The sequence below is a fragment of the Sarcophilus harrisii genome, chromosome 4, assembly GCF_902635505.1.
Source record: "Sarcophilus harrisii chromosome 4, mSarHar1.11, whole genome shotgun sequence".
Lineage (NCBI taxonomy): Eukaryota > Metazoa > Chordata > Mammalia > Dasyuromorphia > Dasyuridae > Sarcophilus > Sarcophilus harrisii.
In genome coordinates this window covers 453,317,793-453,344,604 of record NC_045429.1, presented here as the reverse complement: position 1 = coordinate 453,344,604, position 26,812 = coordinate 453,317,793, and the positions used below count along the sequence as shown (strand labels likewise).

Here is a 26,812-nt window from a genome sequence, read left to right as displayed (position 1 = left end):
GGGAACTGTTCCATCTCTTTTCCCCTTTGGGGGTTCAGCCCAGGGACCCCATCCACTGAATCTGCCATGGTGGCTGTGTCCCCAGCACAAGACTTTTGCTTTCTGGGAAGCCTCTCTGTGCTCGCGGATCCCATGGTCCGGCCCATCGGCTTCCAGGAAGCTATCGATGGATTCCTGGGACGCTTAGTTAGCTATTGAAGTAGTAGACAGAGAGCAGGACAGGCAGCCCCGAGTTCTGAACTGTGCACACTGACTGCTCTCAGCCTCAGTTTCCTCATCTGTAAAATGGGGATAATAACAGCACCCACCTCCCATGGTTTTCATAAGGATCAAAGGAGGAAGGAGAATTTGTAAAGTCCTTTGCTAATCGTCTGGGGCTCAGTCAGCGTTGGCTATTTGGACTGAAGCCATGTGGCAGGTGCCCAATTGTCTTGAATGGCAAAAAGCCAAGATGAAGCGCCCGTCACACTTAATGCGACAGGATCAGGGGCTCTCTGATGTTCTCCTCCTGTGCTTCTCCCAGGAACAGCAAGTTCCTCAGCGATGGTTATTATTAGAATTTTAACCCAATTCTCTAGGTTATTAGAGAAGCTTTTGTTAAGGCTTCTCTACAAGGCTCTGTCCCGGGGCTGGAGCCAAAAAGAGGGAAAAGTGTTCCTGCCCTCAAGGAGCTTACAGTCTCCTGGGGAATGGGCCAAATACGCTGAAAGTGAGATCATTTGAAGGAGGACTGAGCGCCATTAACCAGCCTGATCCCAAAGGGCTTCCTGGAGGAGGTGGCCCCTATGCTGAACTTGGAACAGACAGAGGGGAGAAAAGGGTGTCTTCTGGGTATGGGAGGGCAAGGGGAGGGCAAAGTCTGTCCTAGGGCCTGGGGGTAAGAAATGGTAGTGCGGGATTAGGGAACAGTCTGGCTGCAAGGGAGAGCATGAGAGGGAAGGTGATGCCGAATCCTTGAGAGCACAGACTGTTCCTGCCTTTGTACTTATGTCTTCGGTGTCTAGCACAGTCAGTGCCTGACACACAGTAGGTGCCTCATAAAGGCCCAATGACTGATTAAAATGTAAATGGCGGTCTGGGTAGCCTACATTTTGTCCTGGACGGACTAAGGAGCACCCAGAAAAGAGGAGAGAGCCTGGCGCACAGTAGGCACTTAATAAATGACTGTTGATTCATTGATAGAATGTGAGATCACCGAGAGCTTTTTTGCCTTCATATCCCAAGAACCCAGCACAGTCCTTAGCACACAGTAGGCACTTCATAAATGCTTGGGGCTTGCTTGATTTAAAAGAACCTGTGCTTTAGGAAGATGGATTGGCTAGGGCAGAAGCTGGAAGCAGAGATCCCAGAAGGTAACAATTTTCGTGCCTCAGGTTCAGTGACCACCCAACCAGAGATAAGTCACTCACACTCTCAGGGTTTCCCCCGCAATTCTCTGAGATTGGAGGAGCCGAGCATCTGCAAGGAGGGAGTTTCCTCACCTGGGAGTTCCACTGAAATTCTAGGTCCTGGCTTTAAAATGACCTATGAGGCAGGAAATACCAGTTCTATTATCTCCCTTCTACAGATGAGGATTTGGCTGTGTAAGGACGAGTCAGGATTTGAACCCAATTCTTCTGAAAGCAGGGCCTTGCTCCTTCCACACAGCACGGTCTTTCTTTTGGAGTATTTGGCCAAACCTAAGTTGAATTCGTCTTCTTGCAGATGGGCCTGCCATCCTGAGGGATCTGCGCTAGATCTGCTAGCACAGAGCAGTTTGATTCAGACCTTCTCAGAATTAACCAAGCGATGGCTTTCGTCGAGTTAAAACAAAAACATTTTAAGGCTTGGCTAGTTTTTTGAAGTCTCGGGTCTTTAGCTCCATCTAAGTGCTTTGGGAGGTCTGGGATGGAACTTTTCTGCTTTGGAGAGACTCTTTGCACACTGTCCACGGCCCTGCCTTTGGGCCAGTCCACGTGAGCCTTCCCTGAGCCCCCAGGCCAAAGGCCGCATGCTGGAAGGAGGCCAGCAGCGAGGCCTCGGGAAGAGCCACTGCTGAGCCTCCTGGTCCCAGCGATGGAGACCCAGAATCTGCGGACATTCGTGTTCTTCCTCGGATCATGGGCTATTCTAATATTAGAGAATACCCAGCTGGCAGCAGGGGGCACCCACTCATTTAGATCAAAATGGAAAGGAAATGGAAAGTTTTAGGGAAACTAAATTTTGTTTTGGAGCTAATTCAGGTAATACAAATACAAACACAAAGGAAAACTCTCTCTGCCTTCTAGGAGCTTATATTTCTAATGAAAGAGACCCATAAAGTCAGTCTTAGGGCCCTCCCAACTCTCAACCTGTGGACCTGTGGGCTGATCAGCGTCTACCACAGAGGGGTCAGATTTGGGAGGGCCCTGGCTCCACCATCCTTAAGAGAAGTAGCCTTGATCTTCCTTAGGGGTTTGCCTATTTTTTCCCCTTGAGTTTGTGGACATGACCTGGGGTGGCTCATCTGTGTTAACAGCATGAGCCATAAGGGAAACTGGGAACAACAGTTGATGTCCAGTGGCAAAGGGAAATTGGGAGAAGGGACGCACCATCGCAAAGAGTAGGAAGGACATTCTCAAGATCTTTATTTTGAATATCCCTAAATTCCCTTAAAAGAAAAACAAAAAGACAAAAGATCCATGTGAAAAAATAAGAAGCATGAAATGTCAATTATCTCTTTGGAGGAACTCTCTGTGTGTGAGTGAGTGTGTGTGTGTGTGTGTGTGTGAGTGTGAGAGAGTGGGTGAGTGTGAATGTGTGTGTGTGTGAGTGTGTGTGTGTGTGAGTGTGAGAGAGTGTGTGCAATTCCAGGTAGTCTTTTCAATACCCCAGAAGACTCGGTCATGGCTTCCATCCAAAAATAAATGTTAGGAAAAGGGACATTTGGGGAAAGTTGGGTATTTTATTAATTTTGAGACCCATTTACTTTTGAATGGATTAGTGCATTAGCCATCTTCCTGAAAAGGAAGACACAGCCCTAAGCGCTTAAGGATTTTCGATTGTAACTAAGCAGTCTCTGTTCCCTAACTGACAAGTCGGCTTATTCTCTTTAATAAAAACATTGGCTAAGTCAACTTTGTTAACAACTAGAAGTTTTCTTCACAGTCCCCAGGGTTTCAAAATCTTGGAGAAATATTCAGGGAGGGGTTATTGGGAGTTTTTTTTTTTTTTTTTTTTTTTTTTTGAATCACAAGGATCATTCAGTCAACAAGCATTTATTGAGGGCCTGTTATATGACAAGCCCGGCCTTGGCCTTCCAAGAACCACTGAGACAAACAGTTCCTGTCCTCAGAGAGCTTAGCTTGGAATTGCTGGGCGAGACATGTACATGTAGAGCTATCTGCAAAATATATTAGGACAGAGGGACATTGGAAGGAGGGAGGGCTTCTAAAAAAATTCCAAGACAAGGAGGGAGGGCATTCTGGCCTTGGTACAAAAGGCCAGTTGTGAGAGATTGCAGACATTTATTAAGCACTTACTGTGTGCTGAGAATACAAATAGAAGCAGAAAGAAAGGCAGTCCCTGTCCTCAAGAAGCTTACATTCTAATAGGGGAAGGTGATACATAAAAGAGGGTTGTCCGGTGGTAGGTGAGACTGTCTAGGAAAGTGAGAAACTTGGACAAGACTACTTGTGATCTCCTGAAATGCAGGGTGTGAGAGGAGCATCCAATCCTAGGAAGAAGGTCCTGTGAATTCCGGGGCTGGAGGGGGCCCCTCTTGGGGCCTGGGAGATAAGGTCTGAAGAGGAATGAGTGGGAGGTGGTTTTCCTATGTGCTGAAGAGTTAGAAGGCTGCTTTGGATGGACCCGAGGGGAGAGAAGGAAAGGATGAAAAAAAGTTTGATAAGTGCTTACTATTAAAATCTGGGAGTATAAACAGAAAAGCTCCACAGTTGTTTTCAAGAAGCTCTTCTCTAATTAGGGAAAACAACACCTTTACTGTAGGCAAATTCTGATGCAGAGCTATGCAAATGGCCCAAGACTTCAGTGTTGGGCTGATGGGGACCCTTAGGGTGCTTCTGCCATGCAGGGCAAGAGCTCACCATCATTGGCAAGAGGGGAAGGGGGGGCTGAGGTTCTGAGGACCCTGCTTGGCAACCGGAACTGATAGCGCTGTGGGCTCTGGGGTTGCTTGGGGGAGGGACCGTGAAAAGGAATAATGTGGAATAAATCATAAGGTCAAGTTGACAAGAGATAAAGTTAACCCTAGAGGTAATAGGGAGGCGTGTAAAAAAATACCAAGAATATTAGTTGATAATATTTGTTTTTCATTCTTGGTTCAAAGTTCAGGATTTTCTTAAGCACTTCCTTAACATATGGAGGTTTTGACTTTGGGCTTATTTTGTTTTATTTTTAATTAATTAATTAATTTGTTTGTTTATTACTTTTCAGTGAAACTAGCTCAGCTGGCTGGCTTGTTTTCCCCCTTAAAGACAAAGGGAATCTTTCCAGTCTATGGAATACTTTCTTGGTTTCCTTGATCATTGTTCCTTTCTTACTTAAAGGGGCTAATGGACTGTGTTCTCCTTGATCTGACTGTTCTCTTCCATGCTGTAGATCGTAGCTCACGTGTATCTGCTGCTCATCTCTCTGTCTTTTGTCCATGGCCTCCCATGCGTTCCACACCCAGAATCCAGCAGGGGCCCTTCCTAGGGAAACGTGGGGCTGTCCACTCTGTCATCCCTCATCTTTGCCTCAGCCCATAAAACAGAGAATCCTTAAAGACTCAGCTAATCTCAAAGCAAGCAAAGATCTCAGATGGATCTTATCCATCTCCCTCCTTTTACACTTCCCACCAGCTATGAGACCCCTTGCTACTTCTTCCATCAGTAGAACAAGTCTCCAGAGGGCAGCTGAGCACTTGTCCCCTCAGGGTTTCTAGTTGGGTCACTTAAAAGTCCAAGTATTCTTCCCTTTGATAACTAGTCAATCAGCCAGCCTTAATTAGCTTTTTTGAAGTGCATTTATGGCAAAGCAACAGTCATAGTTACAACCCCCTCCCCCCCTTCTACTTGCCAAAGTCTGGGACGCTCTTGCATGGTGGGAAATATGCAGATACCTCTGAATCACCCGTGTAGAGGGCACACATGGCTGAAAGGTTACTCACTATTCTTGGCCACAAAAGCTCTCTCTCCCTCTGAGGAGCCCTCGGGGAGTTGCCTTTATGTGTACCCAGGTCTCTTGCTGAGGTCTGAGGGTCCCAGACTGACACTTCCCTGAAACTCTTCCCATTTCAGGTGGCAATCTAAATGCATCTGTGCTGTTCAGTGTCTGACCTCAGTGAGTTTCCCTCTGATCCAGATGGATCCTTGGTCTCCTACATGGACCAACTTCTCCAATGACAAAGTCAAAGCAGTGGGGGGAGGGGGGAGTAAGCCAAACCCCCCACAAAACCATCTTTTTCCTCTTCCCCCCCAGAGATTCTCTTCTCTTCGAGAATTAGAATCCTCCACTGTAGAGGTCTTCCACAGGTAGATTGAACGGGCACCTGATTATCAGATTGCCAAATGCAGGTTAGAATAAAGGCGTTCACAAAGTGGACACCATCTTGTTTACACACGTTTAAAACCTGATCTGTCATTGATTCAGTGGGTTAGGGTTAGGGTTAGAGAGATGAAGGGATTTGTACAGGACTGCACAGGAAACAGTGACAAGTTTTTGAAAATACACTGACAAGATCCTTCTTGTTCTGGCCACTGTTTCTATCGCATTTGCTGTACATACATCTCAGCTGAGTGTCATGAACTCTCGTTTCCCAACAATCCTGGGAAATGGGTCCTTATGGCTCTAGAACATAAGACTCACTCAGACATGAGCCGGGATGTGTCTGTCAGGGCAGACTGGGCAGGAATGGTCTTCCTAACTTCAAGGCCGACCTTTGCCCTCTCTGCCATGTCTGCTATCTTCCTAATGCTCATCCTTCATAGCTTCTCTAGATGACAGACTCCGCCCAAGAGGACTCTTTCAGCTTTCACAGTCTTGGTAGGAATGTCTGTCTTCCTACCAGAGATTTTTGTCCATCTAGCTGACAGCCGTCTCCTTCTAGCACTGAGTGAGAGGAGGGAAAGGGTTAGCAGCCAGCTGCAGCCTCCACGGCGCTGGAGTGGGACAGTTCCCATGGCACACTGTGTCCATTGTGGGGTGAGCTACAGGGCACTGGACGTAGTCCTAAGGGGTGTCCAGGAACACCAGAGCCTAAGCTGATGTGTGAGGATGGGGCAGGGGAAGGAGCATGGTGAGAAGGCCACAGTGCTTCTGAGAAAAGGAACCAAGAGGGGCCACAGAAGCAGGCCCGGAGGCTCCTGAAACTGTTCGAGTCTAGCTTGCCTTTCCCAGGACTTGGGACTCAGGAACCAGGGAGGGGTGCCATGTGGCAGCTCCCCTACCCCCCCAGTACAGGGGAAGATTCCAGAGCACCAGAATAATGAGGTGCAGCCTCTACCAATCAGCAGCGGTCAGAGGCTCCTTGTCACCATGAAAAGCCCTTAGGGAGGAAGATTCTGGTCTAGGGCCCAGCTGATCACAACTGTTTCTTAATGACCACACCCCCACCAGGAAGTGGCCGTGGCCATGTCAACCCTGCTCCTTCCAGGTAGGGTCTGACCCTGGTAATCTGATCATTCTGTCCGATCCTCCCCACTTCCTTAGCATGCTGGGTAGTTCTGGCCTGAGGAAGGCACTTACCCAATGAATTGTATGCTCCTGAGGGCTCCTGGGAGCCTCAGAAGGAAGGAGACATTTCCCCACATGGGTTCACACCCCCTGGCGATGCTCCAGGGAAAAGAAACCTGGTCCTTTCTAATACTTGTGTGACCTGGAGCCTCAGTTTCCTCTTCTGTTAAATTAGGAGATTGGACTCGGCTGCTAAGATTCCTAGAGCTGTGATCCTTAAGATCCCTGAGTGTAAGCATTTCTAGTGGGAGCTTGTTGGCCAGCACTTATGTGCCAGAAGCAGAGTCAGGAAGAGCTTGTTGGAGGTAATGGTCACTAGGAAACAGGGCCCCGACCCAGACTTGTGTCTGAGAACGTGGCCGGGCCTGGAGATGGGCTGAGGAAGAGTAGGGGCAGGGGCTTGACTGATTAGGGTTTATTTTGGGATGGGAGGGGTTCCCTAATTGCCTGTGGTCCTCTTTGAACAATGGGATTTGGGGGAGGAAAGGGGGAGTGTTTTTAATTAGGCCGGACACTCCCTCTTTTTGTTCAGAACAAATGAAATCCCCTGAGGAAGCGAACTCTGACAGTTCATGGCAGATGCAGCCTTCTCCCAGGCTGATTTGTCCTGAGACATTTTAACAGACAGGACAGGAAATGCCGCCCGCCTGACTTGGGGTCACCTGCTCTTACTGACCTGGGTTCACCTCCTCTTACTGACCTGGGTTCACCTGCTCTTACCGCTCTGCTTCCACCAAGCTTGTATTTCCCTCCTCTGAACTAGCCAGCCCCATGTTCCCCTACAATGCTAGATTACCTTCTAGACTTGGCTCTGGCAGCACTTGGGCTCTCTCCTGCCCTTCCCTCCCATCCTCTCCCTCTGCTGCTCCCTAGTTACTTTTTATAAACAGATGGCAAATGGATAAACAACCAGTCTTGGATATTTACTAAGTTTGTGACTGAGAGAAAGTCCTACACCTAAAATAGGGATAAGAATGTCACCTGGATGGGGAGAAATTGATGGATTTCTTTTCCTTATTTATTTATTTAGTTATCTCTCTATCCATTTGTTTGTTTATTTATTAAAGCTTTTTCTTTCAAACCATATGCACAGATAATTTTTCAACATTGACTTTTGCATAGCCTTGTGTACCAAATTTTCCCCTCTTTCCCCCTAACCCCACCTCAGATGACAAGTAATCCAATATTTGTTTATTTTTTAATAATTATAACTTTTTATTGACAGAACCCATGCCTGGGTAATTTTTTACAACATGATCCCTTGCACTCACTTCTGTTCCGACTTTTCCCCTCCCTCCCTGCAACCCCTTCCCCAGATGGCAGGCAGTCCTATACATGTTAAACATGTTCCAGTACATCCTAGATACAATCTATGTGTGCAGAACCGAACAATTCTCTTGTTGCACAGGAAGAACAATCCAATATATGTTAGACATGTTAAATCCAATATATGTACGTATATTGGATTTAACATGTCTAACATATCTCACATTTATACAATGTTCTTGCTGCACAAGAAAGATCAGATCAAGAAGGAAAGAAAATGAGCGAGAAAACAAAATGCAAATGAGCCACAAAAAGAGTGAGAATGCTCGGTTGTGCTCCCCGCTCAGTTCCCTCAGTCTCTCCCTGGGTGTGGATGGTTCTCTTCATCACAAGATCATCGGAACTGGTCTCAGTCTTGATGAAATATTAGTAATGCACTCCACCAAGCCTGAAGCTCCAAGCACATGCTCAGTATTATTACTCTGTGTGTTCCTTTATGCGCGTACTGCTCATCTCTTAGAATGCTAGTTTCTCGAGGCAAGAGTCTGGTTTTGCTTTTTCTTCTGGATTCCCCAAGGTGCAGTAATTGAGGCCCTTTACCCGAGGAAGAAAGAGACTTTAAAATGGGCATGGCTTTTCGAATGTCTCTTTGATTTGAATTCACTTGGGGCTAAGGTCCTTTCCGTCCCTAATTCTGGGATCTTCTTCTCTCGGAAGGAAATCAGCTGGACCACCTTGGGTCGACTTTGTCAGACTGGGGGCTACTGAAACTGGTGGAAGGTATTCTAATGGGGGGGGGCCGGATGTTACTGCGGGGGGAGAGCCAAGGATTGGGATGTTGCCTTTGTCAGGAGTGTGACTGTGCCGGTCCCTGAACCTCCCCGGGCCTCAGTTTCCTCATTCGTTAAGAGGAGGGGATTGGACTAAGTGGCTCTTTCCAGCTCCAGGTCTGGATGCTCTTGTTTCTCTGTGCCTCAGTTTCCCCATCTGTAAAACCGGGGATCGCGCTGGCATAATGGGAGTAAATGCTGCCAGGAGCGGAAGGGTCTGGCTCCCAAGCCCCCTTTGGGGCCGACTCCCCGCGTGGACGAGGGCAGGGCCCTTCACCTTCTTGGGGCTCCGCTCCTCTGTAAATGGGGGGGGGGTACTACGTGACCTCGGAGCCCCTTGGCGCTGAATCGAGCAGGCGCTAGAGGGCGAGTCCCGGAGCCACGGCCCAGCGGGTGGCTAGCATCGATCTGCCACTTAGATCTCTCGCCCCCTCCCCGCCCCCCAGCACACTCGCCCAGGCGCGCGCGCGCACACACACACACACACACACACACACACACACTCGGGCGCACGCAGGCGCGCGCGCGCACTCCCACCCCCGTGCGCGCTGCCAGATTCTGTCATCGCCCTGTGTCAGAAGCCCTGTGGCACAAGCCTGATTGGCGGGCTTTGTTTATTCTGTACCCAGATTCCCCGTCCCGGCAGGCAGGCCACGGCGGAGGGCCGCTGATTGGCCGCGGCTCGTGGCGGACCCTCCCTCCCTCCTCTCTCTCGCGTGGCACACGGCACAGCCAGGGCTGCGCGGAATCCTAAAGCGGCCCGATTTACATCCATTCATGAATCCGTGACGTCAGCCCCGGCGGGGGCTCCTTGGCAGTGGGCTGGCTGGCGGACCGCGGGGGTGCGGGTCCCCGGCTTCGGCCTTGCACCGTGCCCGGCCGCCGGCCTTCCATCCTCCCCGCAGCCCGAAAACGGAGCGGCGCGTGTAGGAATCCCTCCCGGCCGTGAGTATTCCGTGGGCTTTCTCCGTCGCGCTCGCCTCTGCCCTTATTCCGCGGGGCCGGGTGGCCGGCCGGCCGGGGCGTGCGCGCCCGCCGGCTCCGGAGGCTGGGCGCAGGGACGCGGCTCCCCGAGCCTGCTGACAGCTGCTTTGCCTTTGCCCGTCTGCGCGCTCGCCGTGGACATTTCCCCTTGCCCATCCCGCACGTTATCCCCCGGCGCTGCCCCTGCCGTCCCGAGACCGGGCTGAACTTCCCCGGGCCCGTCCGGGTCTGTGGAGGGCATCGGGGGCAAAGCCCGGCCGGCGCTGGGGAGCCGGCAGCCTGCAGCCCGGCCGATTGTCTCCCTTTCTTCCCCAGCTTCCCCTCGCGAGCCGCCTGCGTCTCGGAGAAGATGGGGGCTGCTCCTAGAGCTCGCTTTCCGGGGCTAGAGAGGAAGCCACTGGCGTCGCTTGGCTTGTTCTGGCCGTCGATTTTATTTGCATTTAGATGGAAAAAAGGGGGAAGCTTAAAGTTCAATCAGAACGCGCAGGGAAAGGGGCGGGGGGGGGGGGGGGGGGGGGGGGGGGGAGCGCTGTGAGTGATAACCAGCGCCTACCGTCCCCGGGAAAAGCTAGCGAGGCGGTGTGGGCTCGGGTCCGGAATTACCGCAAGTCGAACCGTCCCCAAAAGGTAAGAGGTTTCTCTTTCTGGTAGAAGCTGCAGCCCCGGAGCCGCTGGGGCGGCAAGAAGGCTTCGGATCTGTTCTTTTATTGGCAGCTTTATGTGTGCTTCAGTTCAGAAGCTTTTCTCTTAGGTGCCCAAGGCTATTTAAAGTGGCCGGGAGAAAGGGAAGTGGGAGCACACTCTGTGCTGGAGACTATTATTTAAAGCGCAGGCTTCGGATATGGCAGCGTACTTAACGCGTGCACTGGGCTCCCTCCCAAGAGAATCTTCCTTATTTTCCAAATTGATCCTGTTTACAAAAGAGAAGCAGGGGAAAGGATGTTATCAAAAAAAGATGGGCTGGTCACATGGTGGGAATGGGGGATGACTGATGGACAGCCTCCGGGCTCCATTGAGAGCCTCACAATGGCAGGAAAGGAAAGCCCGCAGCACTTAGGGTGGCCCTCCTGTGGCAAATCGATGGGAGGACATGGGCATGAGTCACCCGGGATGGTCAGGTATGGATGGGCTGCAATCTGTGCCGATGGAGGGCTGAGATCACACCCTGAAGTAAGGAAAGTCAGCGTTGGCCTCAGTGATCAATTATTTAGTTTTCAAATGACCTCAGTTACATGATTCTCTCTTCCGAATATGTTTCTAGGATGTGGCGCTTACGTTGAAAGTTTTTGATTTGTGGTTGCAAAGCTTTCAGATATTGCCAGCGGCTTCCAACTGCATATTCAGGGTCAGTTTGTCAGCATCATCAGGTATTTGAAATAAGTTCAGCAAGCCTTATGAGTTTTTAAGGACCTACTAGGTGCTAGCTATATAAAGGTGCTAGCATACAAAAACAAAACCCAAAGCTGGCTCCTTAGGGAGAATCCAACCCACACACAGAGAAGTTAACCAAAAGCACTGACAATAATACAAAGTGATTTCAAGAGGTAGAGAACGTTAATAACTAGAGGATGATGAGAAAAAGGAGAGAAAGACAAGGGAGAGAAGGGAGAAAATAGAGAAGAGACAGATAGGGGGAAGTGGGAGGGAGAGGCAGAGAAAAGGGGGAGAGAGAGAGAGAGAGAGAGAGAGAGAGAGAGAGAGAGAGGACACACACTATGTGCTTCATTTGTGCCAGGAACAGGGCCAAAAAGATGAGAAGAAAACTTTGTGTGTGTGTGTGTGTGTTCTTCAATGCCAAGGAAAAGGTCAATCTACACAATTTGTAGAGCATAGCCCTTTTATCCCTGTTTCCACTAATAATCCCTATCCAATTTTGAGGTGAAACTATTTGACAGTGTGAAAAACTTCAATGACAAGAACTTTTGGTTCTGGATATTCAATTGCTGTAGCTTCCAAGGAAGAAGGGTCTAGAATCCCTTTCAAAACATTAGATTGGGGGCACCCCTCCCAGGGTTTGGGGGCTATGAGTATTTTGAGAGTGTGAACACTGCCAAGCCCAGGGCTTCCTTGGGCTCTCCTCCCCATTAGTAATGGTCAGTAGCTGATATTGATGACAATGAGAAGAGTGAGCCCTTCTTTTGTCATGATTGCTTTCCCCAGTTACAGAGGTTAAGGCTGGGCTGGGAGCAGGGTTATCCATCCCAGGGCCACTGATGTCCCAGTACTCGTGTGTTCAACGTCCTGACTATCTCCACCAGTATCTGAGGAGAGCTGATGGTCAGGCTGCTGATTTGACTCAGCTGGCACATACTGCCTTCCATCTCCCCTTCAGGGTACTTCAGAATGAAGACCTGCATTCTGGACCTCCATCCTGAATGCAGAAACTTCTCAGGATCTTTCAGCATTTACACTTTCCCATTTTTTTTTTTTTTTTTTTGGTTTTCTTTGTGGCTATCTCCCCATAGCTAGTTTCAGTTACTTTTTTTGGCATTTCAAATCCTTGTAGGCCTCAGGAACTATGTGCTGTGTATTGTGCTAGGGGCTGGGGGCTAAGCTCTCAGGATGGTAGGCGAGGTATGGTATATATACAGACAACATCAATAATCCTTTGCATTACTGTTTGGTTCTCTCTTCATACCTGGTATTCTCTGGATCTACTTTTAGGACAAATCTTTAAAATGGCACTCATAATTGTAGCCTAACTTTCTTAGGTCATTCTTTTGTTCCTGCATTCTAATAGGAGGTTGCTTTTTTAAAACTTTAAAAAAAATCCTTTGCATTGACTGGAGCAAAAGACAAAGGATAAAGGACTTCTTAAAATCCCTAGTTTGCTAGAATCTGTAGTGGAGAAAATGCAGTGATTCCCGGTTCAAATTTTGCCTCTGGCAAGCTATACCTATATAAGAGCCCAGAAAAGTCATTTAACCTCTCGGTCTGAATTTCCTGACGTGAAACACAGAGATAAAGTACGTTTCTTCCCTTAGTCCTTTTTTAGAGAAGTACTGTAGCAAGACCATATGGAAATGAAAGTTCACATTGAGGATAAGATGAACAGAGTGGTGCCAGAGAAGACATGCTGATTATTAATTCAAGGCTGAGCGTCAGATCCTGGCTCTCTCATTTTGTCCCATGTGATGTGTAGTCTCCTGATTGCTATAAAGTGAAGAGACACTAGCCAAGTAATATCCTTCCTCTGGGCCTCAGTTTCCCCACCTGTGAAACACGGACCTTATAATTGATGGCCTCTAAGTTCTTTTTCAACTATAAATCTATGATGATATTTAAAAGGAAAAAAAAACCTGTCAGGGTCAGTACATTCTCCCATGAGAGTTTTAGTTTGTCATGGATGAAATAAATTCATCACAGTGGGTAGAGTGCTGGGCCTGGTGGCAGAAAGACTCATGGTCTTGGCCACTTTCTGGCTGTGTGACCCTGGACAAGTCACTTTACCCAGTGTGCCTCAGTTTCTTCATCTGTAAAGTGAACCAGAGAAGAAAGTGGCAAACCAGTCCAGTATATCTAGCCCCTAAATGGGACCATGAAAAATAGGGACAAAAACCACCCCTCTAAGACACAGCTTCTCCTTTCTGTCCCCACACCTAGTGTTTTTATTTGGGGGAAATGTTTTGTTTTTGTAGAATGGACCCTTGAGGGCAAGCATCTTTCATATCCCCAGTGTAACTATAGGTTCCTAATAATTTTTAAAATTTAATTCAATTGAAAATATATTTATTTCCATGTCTGTGGTGCCTGTAGAAAAGCAAAACAGCAGACAGTAACTCTCCCACTGTTTAATAGCAAACAATAAAATCCAGTGTAGCAGCAGCTCTCAATGGATGGCATTCTGTTTAAACAAAACAAAACAAAACTGAAGCTATTCCAGAAATTGGAATTAATTTATTTTGTAAATAGTCAAGCCAATGTTGAATCCTTGAGAACTGTCACGGGTATGAGACCCTCAAGCCAGAAATCAGTCAGTAAACATTAAGCGCTTTAGTGCGAGGTTTATGCCAGGTTCTGGGGGTACAGAAAAGAGGCAAAAGGCCATCTCTGCCCTCAAAGAGCTTATAATTTACCACTTTGTGGCTAAAACAAGTCTGGAAAACCTGCCCCCTTAGATAAATACCTATCACCCCAAGCAAGGCAGCTAACATCACTGATCTTCAATCTCTCAATCTGTACAATGGGCACAATGACACCTGCAATTTCTCACAGTTGCTATGAACTCTTTGAAATCATTGAAGTGCCACGTGAATGTAAGAGACTCAGCGGTCCTTTAGGAGGATGATGGGCAGGGACTCCTCAGGGCAGCCACATGGCTGAGATGGCATTTCTAGAGTAAAGGAAATGCTTTCTCCCCAACTTTGGTAGTGCAAGGATGATTATGCTCCCGACTTGGCAGATGAGAAAGGTGAGGGTCAGAGAGGTTAAGTAACAATTCCCAAGGTCACACAGCTAGGACTCCAGTTCTCACTGTTGTGTCAGTTTCCCAGAATGTTGTTACTAGCTACCTTTGAGACTCTAAAAGAGCACTTATGGGCAAATCACCCTACAACGCATAATAGTTTATTGTTATCAGTCAGCCAGAGTTGATTAGCTTGTAGCAAGTGATATAAAGTAAGCTCCTAGTGAAATTACAGAGAATGGCAGAAGACACCCTCTCCCAAATCTGTGATCCAATCTTCCCCCAAGAGTCTGTCTGGTATCAGGGGAAAGTAAGTTCTGGCTTAGAGAGCTAGTATGCCTAAGGGATAACCCCCTGCTCTAGAAGAACTTTGACTGAAGCTCCTTAGGTCTGCGGCAGCTTTTCTGCTGGGTCTCAGGGAAAGGCTTGAATTGGCGGCCTTCCTCATCTTCTTTTCTTTGTTCCTGAGGCAGATACTATAGTCAGGACTTCCAGGACTGAAGCCCAAATTACTTCTATCCCTCAGAATTCAACAGTCTCTCCTCCTCCTCCCTCTAGAGAGACTTTCTCTTCTCCTCCCTTCCACATCCTCAAACCTGATGAGCTCGGTTTCAGAAAGTCTAAAGGATATGACCAAGTCCCTCCGGTAAATAGAATAAACACTCTTTCCAGCTGGGAAGGTACCCAGGCCTTGTTCACTCCTACTTGACTAGTACGATGTCAAAGGTCACACCTCAGTTCCTGGGATCCTAAATCTGATTCTTTCATTGCCTTTTAAAGAAGGAAACTAGCCCTATCTATATGGAATTTGTTTCTGCTACCAAAAGAGCAGGAATAAAGGCATCAGCCTTGAAAAAGAGGCCTTCATCTTTGTATTATGAGAGCAAAGACAAGAGGACCTCTCTTTGAGGTGTGGGAAGGGAAAGATGAGGGCAAATAAGACTTCTCAGTGAGGTAAGCCTGAGGTCCTCAGCTGAGAGAGAAAGTGAGCCATGTCCTTGAAGAAAGAGCAAAGGTTTGGAGTAGTCAATAAGCATTTATTGAATCCCTACTATGTGCCAAGTAGTGTGCTGGGAACATTCTCTGCCCTTAAGGAGCTACATTTTAAAGGGAAAGGAGAAACAATAAGTGACATGAATGGTCTCATGATTACCAGGGGGAGAGGTTGCTTCCAACATTTTGAGCAAAGCCCTGAATGAAGCTGGGAGATGGAGATGAGGAGAAAGCATCTAGGAATGAAAGCCAATCAGTGAAGTTGGGTCAGGGAGTCCAGGGAGGGAGTAAACAGAACAAAAAGGGAGAAGAGGGCTTTAAAGGCCAAGCATTTCATCCTGCAGGTTGTTCAGTTTAGGGCGCTGGGGGAAGACAGATGGATGACATGGTCAAAATGTTTTGGAAGCTGAGTAGACAATCTACTACAGTGGGAAAGGGAATGCAATTAGCAGGCACTTAGAATAGTTCAGGAAAGTAGTCACCAGGCCCTATACAAGTAGAGAGAAAGGGACATAGGTGAGATTATAGCAAGGTAGAAGAGACAAGATTGGCAGTGTGGGGGGTATATATGCATGGCATGCATGGGAGTGAGAACAAAGTTGTGAGCCTCGGTGACTTGGAAGGACAGGAGGACCCTCAGCAGGAAGAAGAGCGTGGAAAGAGGAAGGGTTTGGGAAGGAAAGAGAATAAATCTTGTTTTGGTTTTGTAAGTTTGAAATACTTAAAGGACATTCAACTTGAAATAGCCAAATAACAATTGTGGTAGAGCAGCGGAACTGGGGAAACAGATTAAGGCTTAAATATACAGGGAATCCCAACGGTCTTACTCAAAGATTTACTAAGTGATGAAATCCTAATGCAGTATAGAAATTATGGAGAGGGTTTCAGGAAAACCTGTATGAACCGATGCAAAATGAAGTGAACTGATCTGGAGAACAATTTATACTATAAAAGCGATTTTGACAAACAACTTTGAAAGACTTAAGAACTCCAATCAACACAGTTCTGCAAGGGCATCTGATGAAACATGCTAGAGAACTGACAGACTCATAGGGCAAATTGAGGCATATTTTCTTTGTTCATTTGGCTTTTTTCTTTATTGCTTTCTTTTTGGATGTAGTGAATGTGAAATTTTGCTTTGCATGACTATATATATATATTTGATAAAGATTTTGTTTTTCTTGCCTACTCAATAGATAGGGAGAGGAAGAATTTGGAACAGAAAATAAAATGGAATTTAAAAGTAAATAAAATATATATTTTAAAAAGCTTATTAAGTTTAAAATTGCACTAAGGCAATTGGTACACCCTGTACAGATCTGGGAACCATCTGCATAGAAATCGTAATTTAACCCTTGGGAGCTGATGAGATCATCAAGAAAACTGGTATATAAAAGGGAAAGAGAAAAGGGTAGAAGTGACTATATAAAGATATCCAGTAAAGGAGGCCAAGGGGTGGTAGGACAAATAGAAGAGAAACCTCTAGAGAAGAAACTTCCCTAAATGGGAAAGTGACAGACAGTGTCCAAGATCATCAAGAGGTCCAGAAGGATGAGGACTGAGTGAAGGCCATTAGGTTTGATGATTAAGGAACAATCCCTGTGAAGAGTAGGATCCAGAGTCCTTCAGAACTGAATCAAAGCATTAGCAGGGCTTAAGACGGCTCCCTTGGGTCTGCAGTAGACCCAGTCTTTATGCCCTTTTAATAATCACCTAGTTCCTCTCTCTCTCTCTCTCTCTCTCTCTCTCTCTCTCTCTTCCCAAGATGTCTTGAAGTTTACAGAGCTGATTTCTTAAGGATCGGTGCCAAATCACAAAGTCCAAATCACTCTAGGCTTTCATTGATTGGTGAACAATAGATTCCATCCTACTTCCTCATTGATTGAGCCTCGGTTGACTCTGGGTGAATGTAAATAGGAATTGTATCTGTTCTGACCAGAAAAGCTAAGGGTCTTCCCCTCCCAGCTTCTTTCTTTCTTTATTTTTGCCTAGGTAAAAGAGGCCATTCTTTGCCTCAGTTCTTGCCAATTCTTAATCATTGAATGGTGTTGCCTCAGTCAAAGTGAGACCTGTAAAAGACCTTAACTTTAAAAAGCCAAGGTCTCCCACTGCATCTGGGGCCATCTCCTATCATCCTGATCCTTATCTGGAGCCATCCGGGTCCTGTGGAGAAAGTGAGGCAGGTGGCCTTGCATAATACAATAACAGTAGGAAAATCGACCAGTAATTGATGTTTGAACTATTTGCTAAACAATAGGCGAAAGTCAATCTCTGCCCTCTAGCAGCTTACAATCTACGATCAAGCAAACATACAGAAAGCAAATGGTATACAAGATAAATAGGAGGGGATTAACAGAGCTAAAGCACTGGGAGGGACTAAAGGAGAAGACTAGAAGGGGGTGTTTTAGTTGGGAGGTAAAGGAAGTCAGGGAATCTGAGTAGATAGAGAGCCTTCCAGGAGATGACTCGAGTTGAGAGATGGAGTATCTTGCTTGTGGAACAGCCAGGAGTCATCAATGTCACCAGATGAACTGTGTTTTGGGGAGTGGATGTACTGGAAAGGCAGAAGGGGGCTATGTTACTATGGCTTGTGGCTGCCAACACAGAATTTTGTATTTGCTCCTGGGGGCAATGGGAAGCCATGGAGTTTATTGAGGCTTAGAGGCACATAAGACCTTCCTTTAGGAAAATCACTTGGAGTGAGGAGAGCTTTGAGACCAGCAGATGAGTGCCTGCACTGGGGTGGGGGCAGTGCAAAGAGCTGGTGCAGAGGGAGAGTAACAGGCCATATTTCATAAAGGATATTGAGAGAGAAGGAAGAATCCAGGATGACTCCTAGATTGGGAACCGGGGGAAGAAGGAAGAAGTGTTTTAACATGTTATCTCATCTGTTCTGAAGCAATGGAAAGCATCTCCAGATTACTATGTATCCAGCACTGTGCTAGGTGCTAGGGATGCAAATACAAAATTTCAAGGAATTGGCCAGAGGATACATAGAGATACTGTTGCCCAGAAATCAAATTTTCGCCTAGGAAAATCCAGGGATGGAAAATGGAATATTTTACTATTCCGGTTATCCTCCACTTCTGAAGGCTGTGTTAGTGGGAGTTTGTTTGCACTTCTCAGAGGTGGAAGGTATAGGAACACTGAAACCTGGGTGGAACTTGGCCCTAAAGAATAGGGGAGCTAAAAGGCTTCGCTTCTCTCTGGCATGATCTCTAGGCCCCAGCTTGAAGGGAATGCTAGACTTGGAGTCTCGAGACCAATATTGTTTCAGATGCTTCTTGGTTAAAACACCCGTGGCCAACTCATTTAACCTCTGTGAGCTTTAGTTTCCTCATTTATAAAATGGAAATAATAATTGTATTACTTGCTTCACAGGAATTTATATAATTTGAGTCAATATTCTTGCTATTATTGCTGAAACAAAATGGAAATAGAGATGTTGTTTGAAAGACTCACAAGAATCTCACCCCATTAAAAATTCTAGACCAAAATATATACTTATACTCTAAACCAGTCGAAGGATCACAGAGTAAAAGCTTAAGGAATGGGAGTGGTCATTGAGTCTACCCCCTTGTTTTACAGAGGAAGAAATTAAAACATTGTGACTTGCTAAAGGTTATACAACTAAAGCAATTTAGTGCAGTACACTGTCCTCCCTCCATCCCTACAACATACACACACACACACACACACACACACACACAATGTCAACTATGTTTCTAACAATGGTCACCTAGTAATGCAATGTGCAGGCTTTCAGGACTTCATTTCTTTTTGTCCTTCTCAGTAAAACTTACATAGTAAATTTGAAAAAAGAACTCGGAACAACTTGGTTCAAGCCTCAGTTCTAGGATTGAATGTGTGCTTTGGACAAGTTATATCATTTCCCTAAGAATGGGAATCATTTCTAAAAGAACCAATGCATTCAAAAGAGCTCTGAAGGCTATTTAAATTAACCAAACTTTGTTAGATCTGAAGCTATTCCTTTCGGTCGGGATTGGGCAATTTTTTTTGAGAGGAAACAAAAACTGTCAACTATTGCCTTGGTATAAAATAGATTTTTAAACTTATTTATTGATTTATATGCCTCAGTTTCCTCATCTACAGATTGAACTGGAGAAGGCACTAGCAAACTATTCCAATATCTTGGCTAAGAAAACCCAAATTTGGTCAGAAAAAGTTGGACATGACTGAATTAAGAAAAATTATTGGATGCTTGTTATATTTAATCTAAATATGAGAAGGCTTCTACATATTCCCAAAGAGGATTCCTATGAGAGAAGTAGCATAAGCTTTGTGAAGGACATGAATGACCAAAAAAAGAGACAAACAGAAAGAGGGAAGGAGAGAGAGGAGGAAAAGGGGAAAAGGAAGGGAGAAAGAAAATGAGAATAGATGGCCAGCCTAAGTATACCTTGGTAGCCACAAAAAGATCCTAAGGTTGAGGGAAAGGAGTCTCCCATAGATCCTTTGTGGGAGATTTAAAAAGCCCCAAATCAGAAATCTAGAAGGCCTGGCTGAGGAAATGCACTTTTAGAGAGAGTAGGTATATTTCTCAACAAATTTTGCCTCGACTGTTTTAGCAATAATAAAACTCAAAATATTGGGTTCTTAACTGCCTTTACCTTCCTGTTTATTAACTAATTTTAAAAAAAATATTCCTACCATTTATCTTGACCATTCATTAAGCTTTCGTTCAACTTCTATTGGTTTTAATGGTATCTTCTTAATAGTCCAGGTGAGGATGTACCCAGAGATTTCCACAGCCAGATCAAATTTCCAAATAATCTGATATTTAGTATAAATTTATCTAAAAGAAAAAAAAACACATGAGTAACTGTTATTATTAAAAAGTAAATGATCTGAGGGAAGCTAGGTGACACAGTGAACAGAGGACCATCCCTGAAGTCAGGAGTTCAAATGTGAACACTTAACATTTTCTAGCTGTGTGTCCCTGGGCAAGTCACTTAACCCCAAACATTTTCCCTGGCTCCATATACCTAAGGAATTTCTGTTAATTGCTTTTTTCATGACTTTTTTTTCAAAACTTGTCAGTAAACATGATTCTTTTAAAAATTTCATAATAAGCTTGGCAACAATCTTAACAAAAGCAAACAAAACAAAACAAAATAAATAGAAAGAAATGAAAAAACCCAACATAACTATATAATCAGGACTACCGATCATAACAATATAATTTAACTAATAACAATAACAACCATTCTGTATCCATCCTATCATGATCATTTTCTTTGTCCATGTCCGTCTGTTTACTGGGAACATTTGCAAACATATATATGACTTGTCCAGGTCACAAACCTACTAAGTGTTCGCTGTCTGAGGCCAGATCTGAACTCAGGTTCTCCTGACTCCAGTGCTGGTGCTCTATCCATTTCACCATCTAGCTGCCCCTTGCAAACATATTTTTCAGAAACATTTTACCTTTAGTCCTGAAACTTATGGTCAGTAGCTCATGGAAACATTGCTAGATTTCCGCATCATGGTCAACTCCAGTTTTGCAGCTAAGAATCGGTCGATGTAATAAACATATTGGTCTTTATTCTCGGCTTTCATTCCAATTACCATACAATATTTGCTGCCTTGTATGGATAAGTATAAAACGTGAATACTGGCTTCAAATCAGAGCCAAACTGCAAACTATCAGCAGAGAAACAAAATGTCTCTTGATTTTTCTGATTCTGCCAATTGTCCATTTTGACTATTAAATTCCTGCTGCAGAAACCTGTATTCCTTTGGCATGATTTACAATCTGTAAAAGTCCCAATAGCAAGTGACCTCAAAAGCCACTAATAGGAGCAATGTGGGTTCCCAGAACTCGACCATCTGGACTTTATAGTCAGGTTCAACCTTTGTTCTAACAGGTGCAAATGAGGACTTTCCTGCTCTGCTCCAATCTCAACCAATGTAAATTTAACTATGGCAAGAGCTCTAGCCTTTGCAGGAGACCTTTGTTTCTTGGTATGCTTATCACCTGATCCAAATGCTTTTTTTTTTTTTTTTCCTGGCTCTCTTCCCGGGATCACTAACTGCTCTGCTGTCGTGTGTCTCCAGAATTACCCTGCAAGGTTGTGGCATAAATTGAATATCCCAGGTTGGCTAGCTCAGACACAACAAGCCTTTCTGGCCCAGGATCTATTTCGAGCCTGTCTTTGAACACCGCAGCAATTTCCGATGACTCTTTTATGACTTTACCTGTTTCTCTAGTGCCCACTATCTAGGGACAGAATTTTTTCAGTCTTTGCTACTTCCTGCTCATGTATGACCTTACTGAAAAGTTTGTCTTTCGGTATCCCCTGCCAACTCTGCCGCCACACTGCCACCCGGGTATGGGCAGGCCTTCAGGGATGATCAAGCAGTCATTTGACCAGCATCCCCAAGGCTCATTGCTGATAATGATAACTGGCATTTTTATGGCACTTTAAAATTTGCCAACCCTTTTACCTACATAATCTCATTGGAGCCCGACTGAAACTCTGTAAGGGAGGGATATACTTATAGGTATTTTTGTTGTGATTCTAGTTCAGTGGTTTCATCCATGTCCAACTCTTTGTGACCCCGTTTGGGGTTTTCTTGGCCGAGACACTGGAGTGCTTTGCCATTTCCTTCTCCAATTCATTTTACAGATGAGGATACTGAGGCAAATGGGCTTAATTGACTTGGGTTACATAGCTAATAAGTGTCTGAGGCTGGATTTGAACTCGACTCTTCCTGGCTCTAGGCTCAGTCATCTATATATCTCCCTATTTCACACATGAGGAAAGAGGTCACACATCTTATAACTATTTGAGGTGGGACACACATCCGGGTCTCTGCTGACACCATACCCACCACCCTCTTTCTCACTAGCTACTGATTGCTTTATTGTGGTCATTGACTACCCCTTGCTACATTCTGCTATGGTCAGAGATCAGTTTGCCTGGCATTCTCTATGATTTTCCCAAGTTAGGAAATTACCTAATTAAATGATTAAGACTATAGATCTGCCTTTTAGTTGCATTTTTTTTTTGCATCTGTTGTGTTATTTCCTGTTTAAACATATACATACATTATATATTTAATTTATTTTATGATATAGAATCTAAGTACATTTAATATATTTAGATGCAAATTTGTATGGCCAAGAAAGGGGAAAATAAATCATGTAGTGGGAGTAAAAAAGAATCTGCTGGTAAGTGGTAGTGGTAGCCACACTCATGGCAAGAACATGGTCAATGGAGCCGCCTCCTCCAGAGTGTTTATGGAAGAGTGTGCTCTGGACAAGATGGTGGGCAGGAGTGAATGAAGTGTGATGTGCCCCACTGGGGATAATATCCAGTGATGAGGTCCCAGAGTCCTTGAGGCAGACCTTTACTTTATGGAACCCTTGGACCCCTTGTCATTTCATTGGTGATCTCTTTCAGTTCTTTGTGTTCATCTTTGTCTGGTATCCCAAGTGTCCTTCCCCTCCTGCCCCAACAGTTAGTGACTAGAAGGCCTTGTGGTGACCCAGGAATAAACCCCTTGAAGGAAACACGTGGGCCAGCTGAAGAGCCCGAAGGCATTTCAGCCCCTTTGTGAGAGGCATTGTGTTTGCACAATTGTTTGCACTAGTCAGCAGTGGCAACCTTGCCCAAGACAAACAGACAGGTACTGGGCCTGCCATTTCCTTGGTGACAGCACTCAACACATGCTGCAGTATTTTTTTTGGCCCTCAAATTTAGGATTCTTTGCTCTGGAACCATAAACTTGGTTTTAAGAAATATTTCACTCACGAATTTCCATTTAATTGACTTTCTTTGGAATCGGCTGTCTTTTACTTTATACATTTAAAGACATGATTCGGAGCTTGCTCAGAAAGCTGCTCAGGAATATGATACACAAATATGGCTAAGAGCCCTTGCTAGAGAGTTAAATGCAAATGAGTTAGAACCTGAGTCCTCCTCTCTGGCTTTTCTCCGAGTTCAGATTAAAAAGGAACTCTTCTAAGCTTCCTGTTAGTAATCAAACTCTCACATTGTAAAATCAAATGAATTACTTCTGTTTTAAAGTCATAAATTCCCTCTGATATCCATATTTTCCCCCAATATTAATATAAAAGATCTCCATTTCTTCAAATCCAAGTCGCCAAAGCATGCTGTATTCTCCATTCACTCTTCTACTCATTTGTCATCTTCAAAATGAGCAAATGCTGGTCTCAGAACTCACAGTGAGACTAACTGCTTCCCTTGTAAGTTGAGCAGACTTTTGCCCCACACAAGTTTATCAAAGCAGACTTGCCTGGGTAGCAGCTTTTCTCAGAAGCCTCAGCCAAATGAATGGTTACTCCTTTATACTAGATAAAGGTTATTAGGAAGACTGAGCAATAGCTGTTTGGGAGGGAGATCAGCAAAGGTTTTCTGCAGATGGGAGTGCTGGAAGCGTGTCTCAAAAGAAATTTAAACAATTCCTTGAGATCCAGAAGAGAAGAAAAGGCATTCTCTGGAATTCCAAAGATGGGGACAGGAAATGCAAAGACATTGAGACTGGAGATGGAACATTGTATCTGAGGAACCGAGGACAGTTTGGCTGATGAAGAATAGTGGCAGCCCAATGAGGCTGATAAGTTAAGTTGGAGTCACTTTGTGAAAGACTTTAAACCTAAACACAGGAATATGCGAGCCTGATTGGGGATAGGGGAAGGTTGGAGGAGAAAGCCTGGGCATCCATCTCATTCTTAAATATTCCCCAGTTTGAGGGAAGCCCAGACCCTAGTGAACAGTTCTAATTGTTATCCAATTCTCACAGGAGTGTGAATTTAAACTCAAAGGGGCCTTAGAGGTTGCCTGGTATAACTCCCCTCATTTTCCAGATGTTACCCGCTTTGTACAATTTATGGGGAATCTGAGGCCCAGGGAGTAGGTTAAGTGAGTTGTCCAGATTTCCAGTCAATACCAGAGCCAATATTCTGCCCTATCTATAGACAGAGCTAGTCACCCCAAACAGTTATTTAACTGAAAAAAATTATTTGAAATTTTTAAAAATGTTGCCTAATACTAGTAATAGCATGTCTTTTCATCCTTCCAAATGCTGGGGCATAGCATATGATCTCGATTCACTCTAGATCAAAACTGACTTGTTTTTCCACATAGAAATTCTCATAAACATTGTTCTTTAATTTCCTTAAGGCAGTTCATTAATTTGGGAGGAACACGGTACCTGAAGGGAAGGACAAATTGAAGCTTTTTTCATTGCTTCTCCCCTGATAATGTACAGACTTAATCTACCCAAGGTTGCTGTTACTTCATTTTGCAGTAATAGGGAATGTTTATTGCATTAGGATAGTACACTGAAACTCCCATAAAGTCCAAAAAGTCTCCAGCCATTTATGCCCATTCCTGTCATTGATCACCTGGAGAATCAGCAAGGGGAGATTTAATCAGTCTTCTGCCATTCCTTTCATTTCAGGAGATCAGAAATCAAGAGATGGCTCTGAAAAAAAAAAAAAGGAACACGAGTTTGGAAAGGGTGGGAGGAGATGATTCCTGGGGGGAGGGAGACCAAGAGAAATGAGAGCTAGCTAGTAAGATTGTCAGAGAAAGGAGAGTGGGAAGAGCACAACGTCACTCCCCTCCAAAGGGGGATCCAGCCTGTCTGTCACCCAGTGAGAGCACAAGCTAAATCAGGTTGTGGTGGATGGGGAACAAACACTTCAGTGTGTGTGTGGTACTCCAGGGAGGCGTGGGTTTGGAGGTAGAGGGCCTGGGGATGATTCCTGCCTGAGCCCCATCCTGCCTGGGGGAACCTTGGGAGAGCTTTACAATGTGTTTCCACTGGTATGGATGGGCTTCCGTGGATTCAGGTGCTCCTGAAGACCCAGAGGGTCCACTCCTGAGAGTCCACCTCAAGCTTCTGTCCTGTATCTGCCTGTTGGACATTTGGCACTGGATGTCTACTAGATATCTCAAACTCAGCATGTTTTAAAATAGAACCTATCTTTCCCTCTAGCTCTGCTCATCTCCCAGAGTTCCCGATTTCTGTCCAGTGCACCACTGTCCTTAGCTCACCCAGATTCTTAACCTCAGAATTATCAAATTTTTGTTCCCTTCTGCTCTCCTGCATTCAGGGCCCAACTCCAGTCTCCTTTCCCTTTAGCCTCTTCCTTGCTGGCTTAGAAGGTAAAAAATCTGGAGAAGAAGGATTTTGTCATTTCTAAGCACAGGCCTAATTATTTTCTGTCCACAGTGGGTAGCTTTTGGGAGGACTGAGAAAGTCATGTCTGTCCGAGTGTAATAGAAATCTTGAGCAGATAAATAGTCTTGAATGTCCCAAATCCTGACTAAGAAGCACATGGGCACTCTTGGGCAGTCTTGCTGGGGGTTATGGCGATAATGATTACAGTAATTAATATTTATATGGTTCTTTAAGCATTTTACAAATGTTTGCTCTTTTTACCCTCATCACCTGAAGTGTTATGGACTAATATTGTCCCCAATTTGCAGTAGAGAAAGTTGAGGCAGACAGCCCCTAAAAGTGACTTGTCCAGGATACCTAACTAGGGAGTGTCCTATGCTGCATTTAACTCGGGTCTTCCTCTGAATCCCATCTTCTATCCACGGAGCCCACTTCACTGCCTCAAATTACCCCTCAAGTTGAGTGTGTCACTTGGCAAGAGAAAGACTCTGCAGCTCCATTCAGATCTGACTTTTTTTTACTTAAAAGAAATAATAAATTTCTAAATTAGCTTTTCATTCATAGGGACCCTGAAGGCCATCTAATCCAACACCCTCATTTACAGTTGTGGAAACTGAGGCCCAGAGAGAGTAAATGACTTAAGAGCAGAGACCCCATCCTATAGCTGCCCCTTCAGTCTTCCCATCATTCCTTGATACAAAATCTCCATTCCTGCTGAGCTCTTCGGACTGAGCACCAACCCCAGTCCCTGCTTGTACCTCCCCCTGTAAGAATACCCAACCTGTTCTCTGCCTTCTTTTCTCTCTCCCCAGCTTAACCCTACCCACTCTACCATCCTACCTCCCCCGGGAACCCATTCTGTTAGCTCAGCCCACAGAGATCTCTCTCCTCTTTCAGAACTCCCACAGGCTTATTGTCTGTCTCACTAGTCGTGTGCTGGCTCAGGGTGCCGTCATGTACATCACGCCTTCTCCAGCCTTAGCTCTTGGTGGGCCAGGACCCCAGCTCGGTGGTAGCTCTGTGTGGTAGCTACAACTGCACCCTGACCTGTGGCCTCAGTATCCCCCTTCTGAGTCTGTAACAGAGCCCCCAAGGCTGGGGCTGAGGACAGGTTGCTCCCTTGTGCTGCTTTTGTTCATTGGCTTTTTCCTGTCTACATCCCAGGCACTGGCTCATCCTAACAGCTCTCAATAATGTTAATCCCAAAGAAGGTTAACTTCTCAGCCTTCCTTGTGCATCCTTTTTGTAAGGTATTAGCTTTATAAATATGATTTCATGGCCGCGTGTGAAATTGAGAAGTGGCAGCCCATAGGACAGGATCTGAGCCGGGTCTGCTCGCGGCTTGTGTAGTCCAAGGTCACACGTAGGATTTCTTTTGTTTCTTGGGACCCGAACATAAGAAAGCAGGTTTGTCTGAGTGGGCCAAGCTTTGCTTTCTAAGAATCACCTGGGTTTTTTGAGTTGT

General features: G+C 45.3%; 1 protein-coding gene and 1 long non-coding RNA gene across 4 annotated transcripts in view; one reads left to right on the top strand and one right to left on the bottom strand.

Annotated features, from left to right (window-relative positions):
• MAP3K13 (mitogen-activated protein kinase kinase kinase 13) overlaps positions 1-26,812 on the top strand; it is a 137,154-nt gene that overhangs the window by 67,282 nt on the left and 43,060 nt on the right. The window contains exon 1 of one of the 3 annotated variants that reach the window (XM_031968074.1): positions 9,298-9,734. The exons of the other annotated variants lie outside the window; for them this stretch is intronic. The gene's annotated coding sequence lies outside the window, so the exon portion shown is untranslated. Of the gene's footprint in view, positions 1-9,297; positions 9,735-26,812 lie in introns of those variants that run through there. 3 annotated transcript variants of the gene reach the window in all.
• Positions 10,275-20,814, bottom strand: LOC116423484. The gene is made up of 3 exons (XR_004234099.1): positions 20,620-20,814; positions 19,843-19,987; positions 10,275-10,683 (listed from the first exon to the last, which is right to left on the bottom strand). It is a non-coding gene; the product is annotated as an uncharacterized LOC116423484 (long non-coding RNA).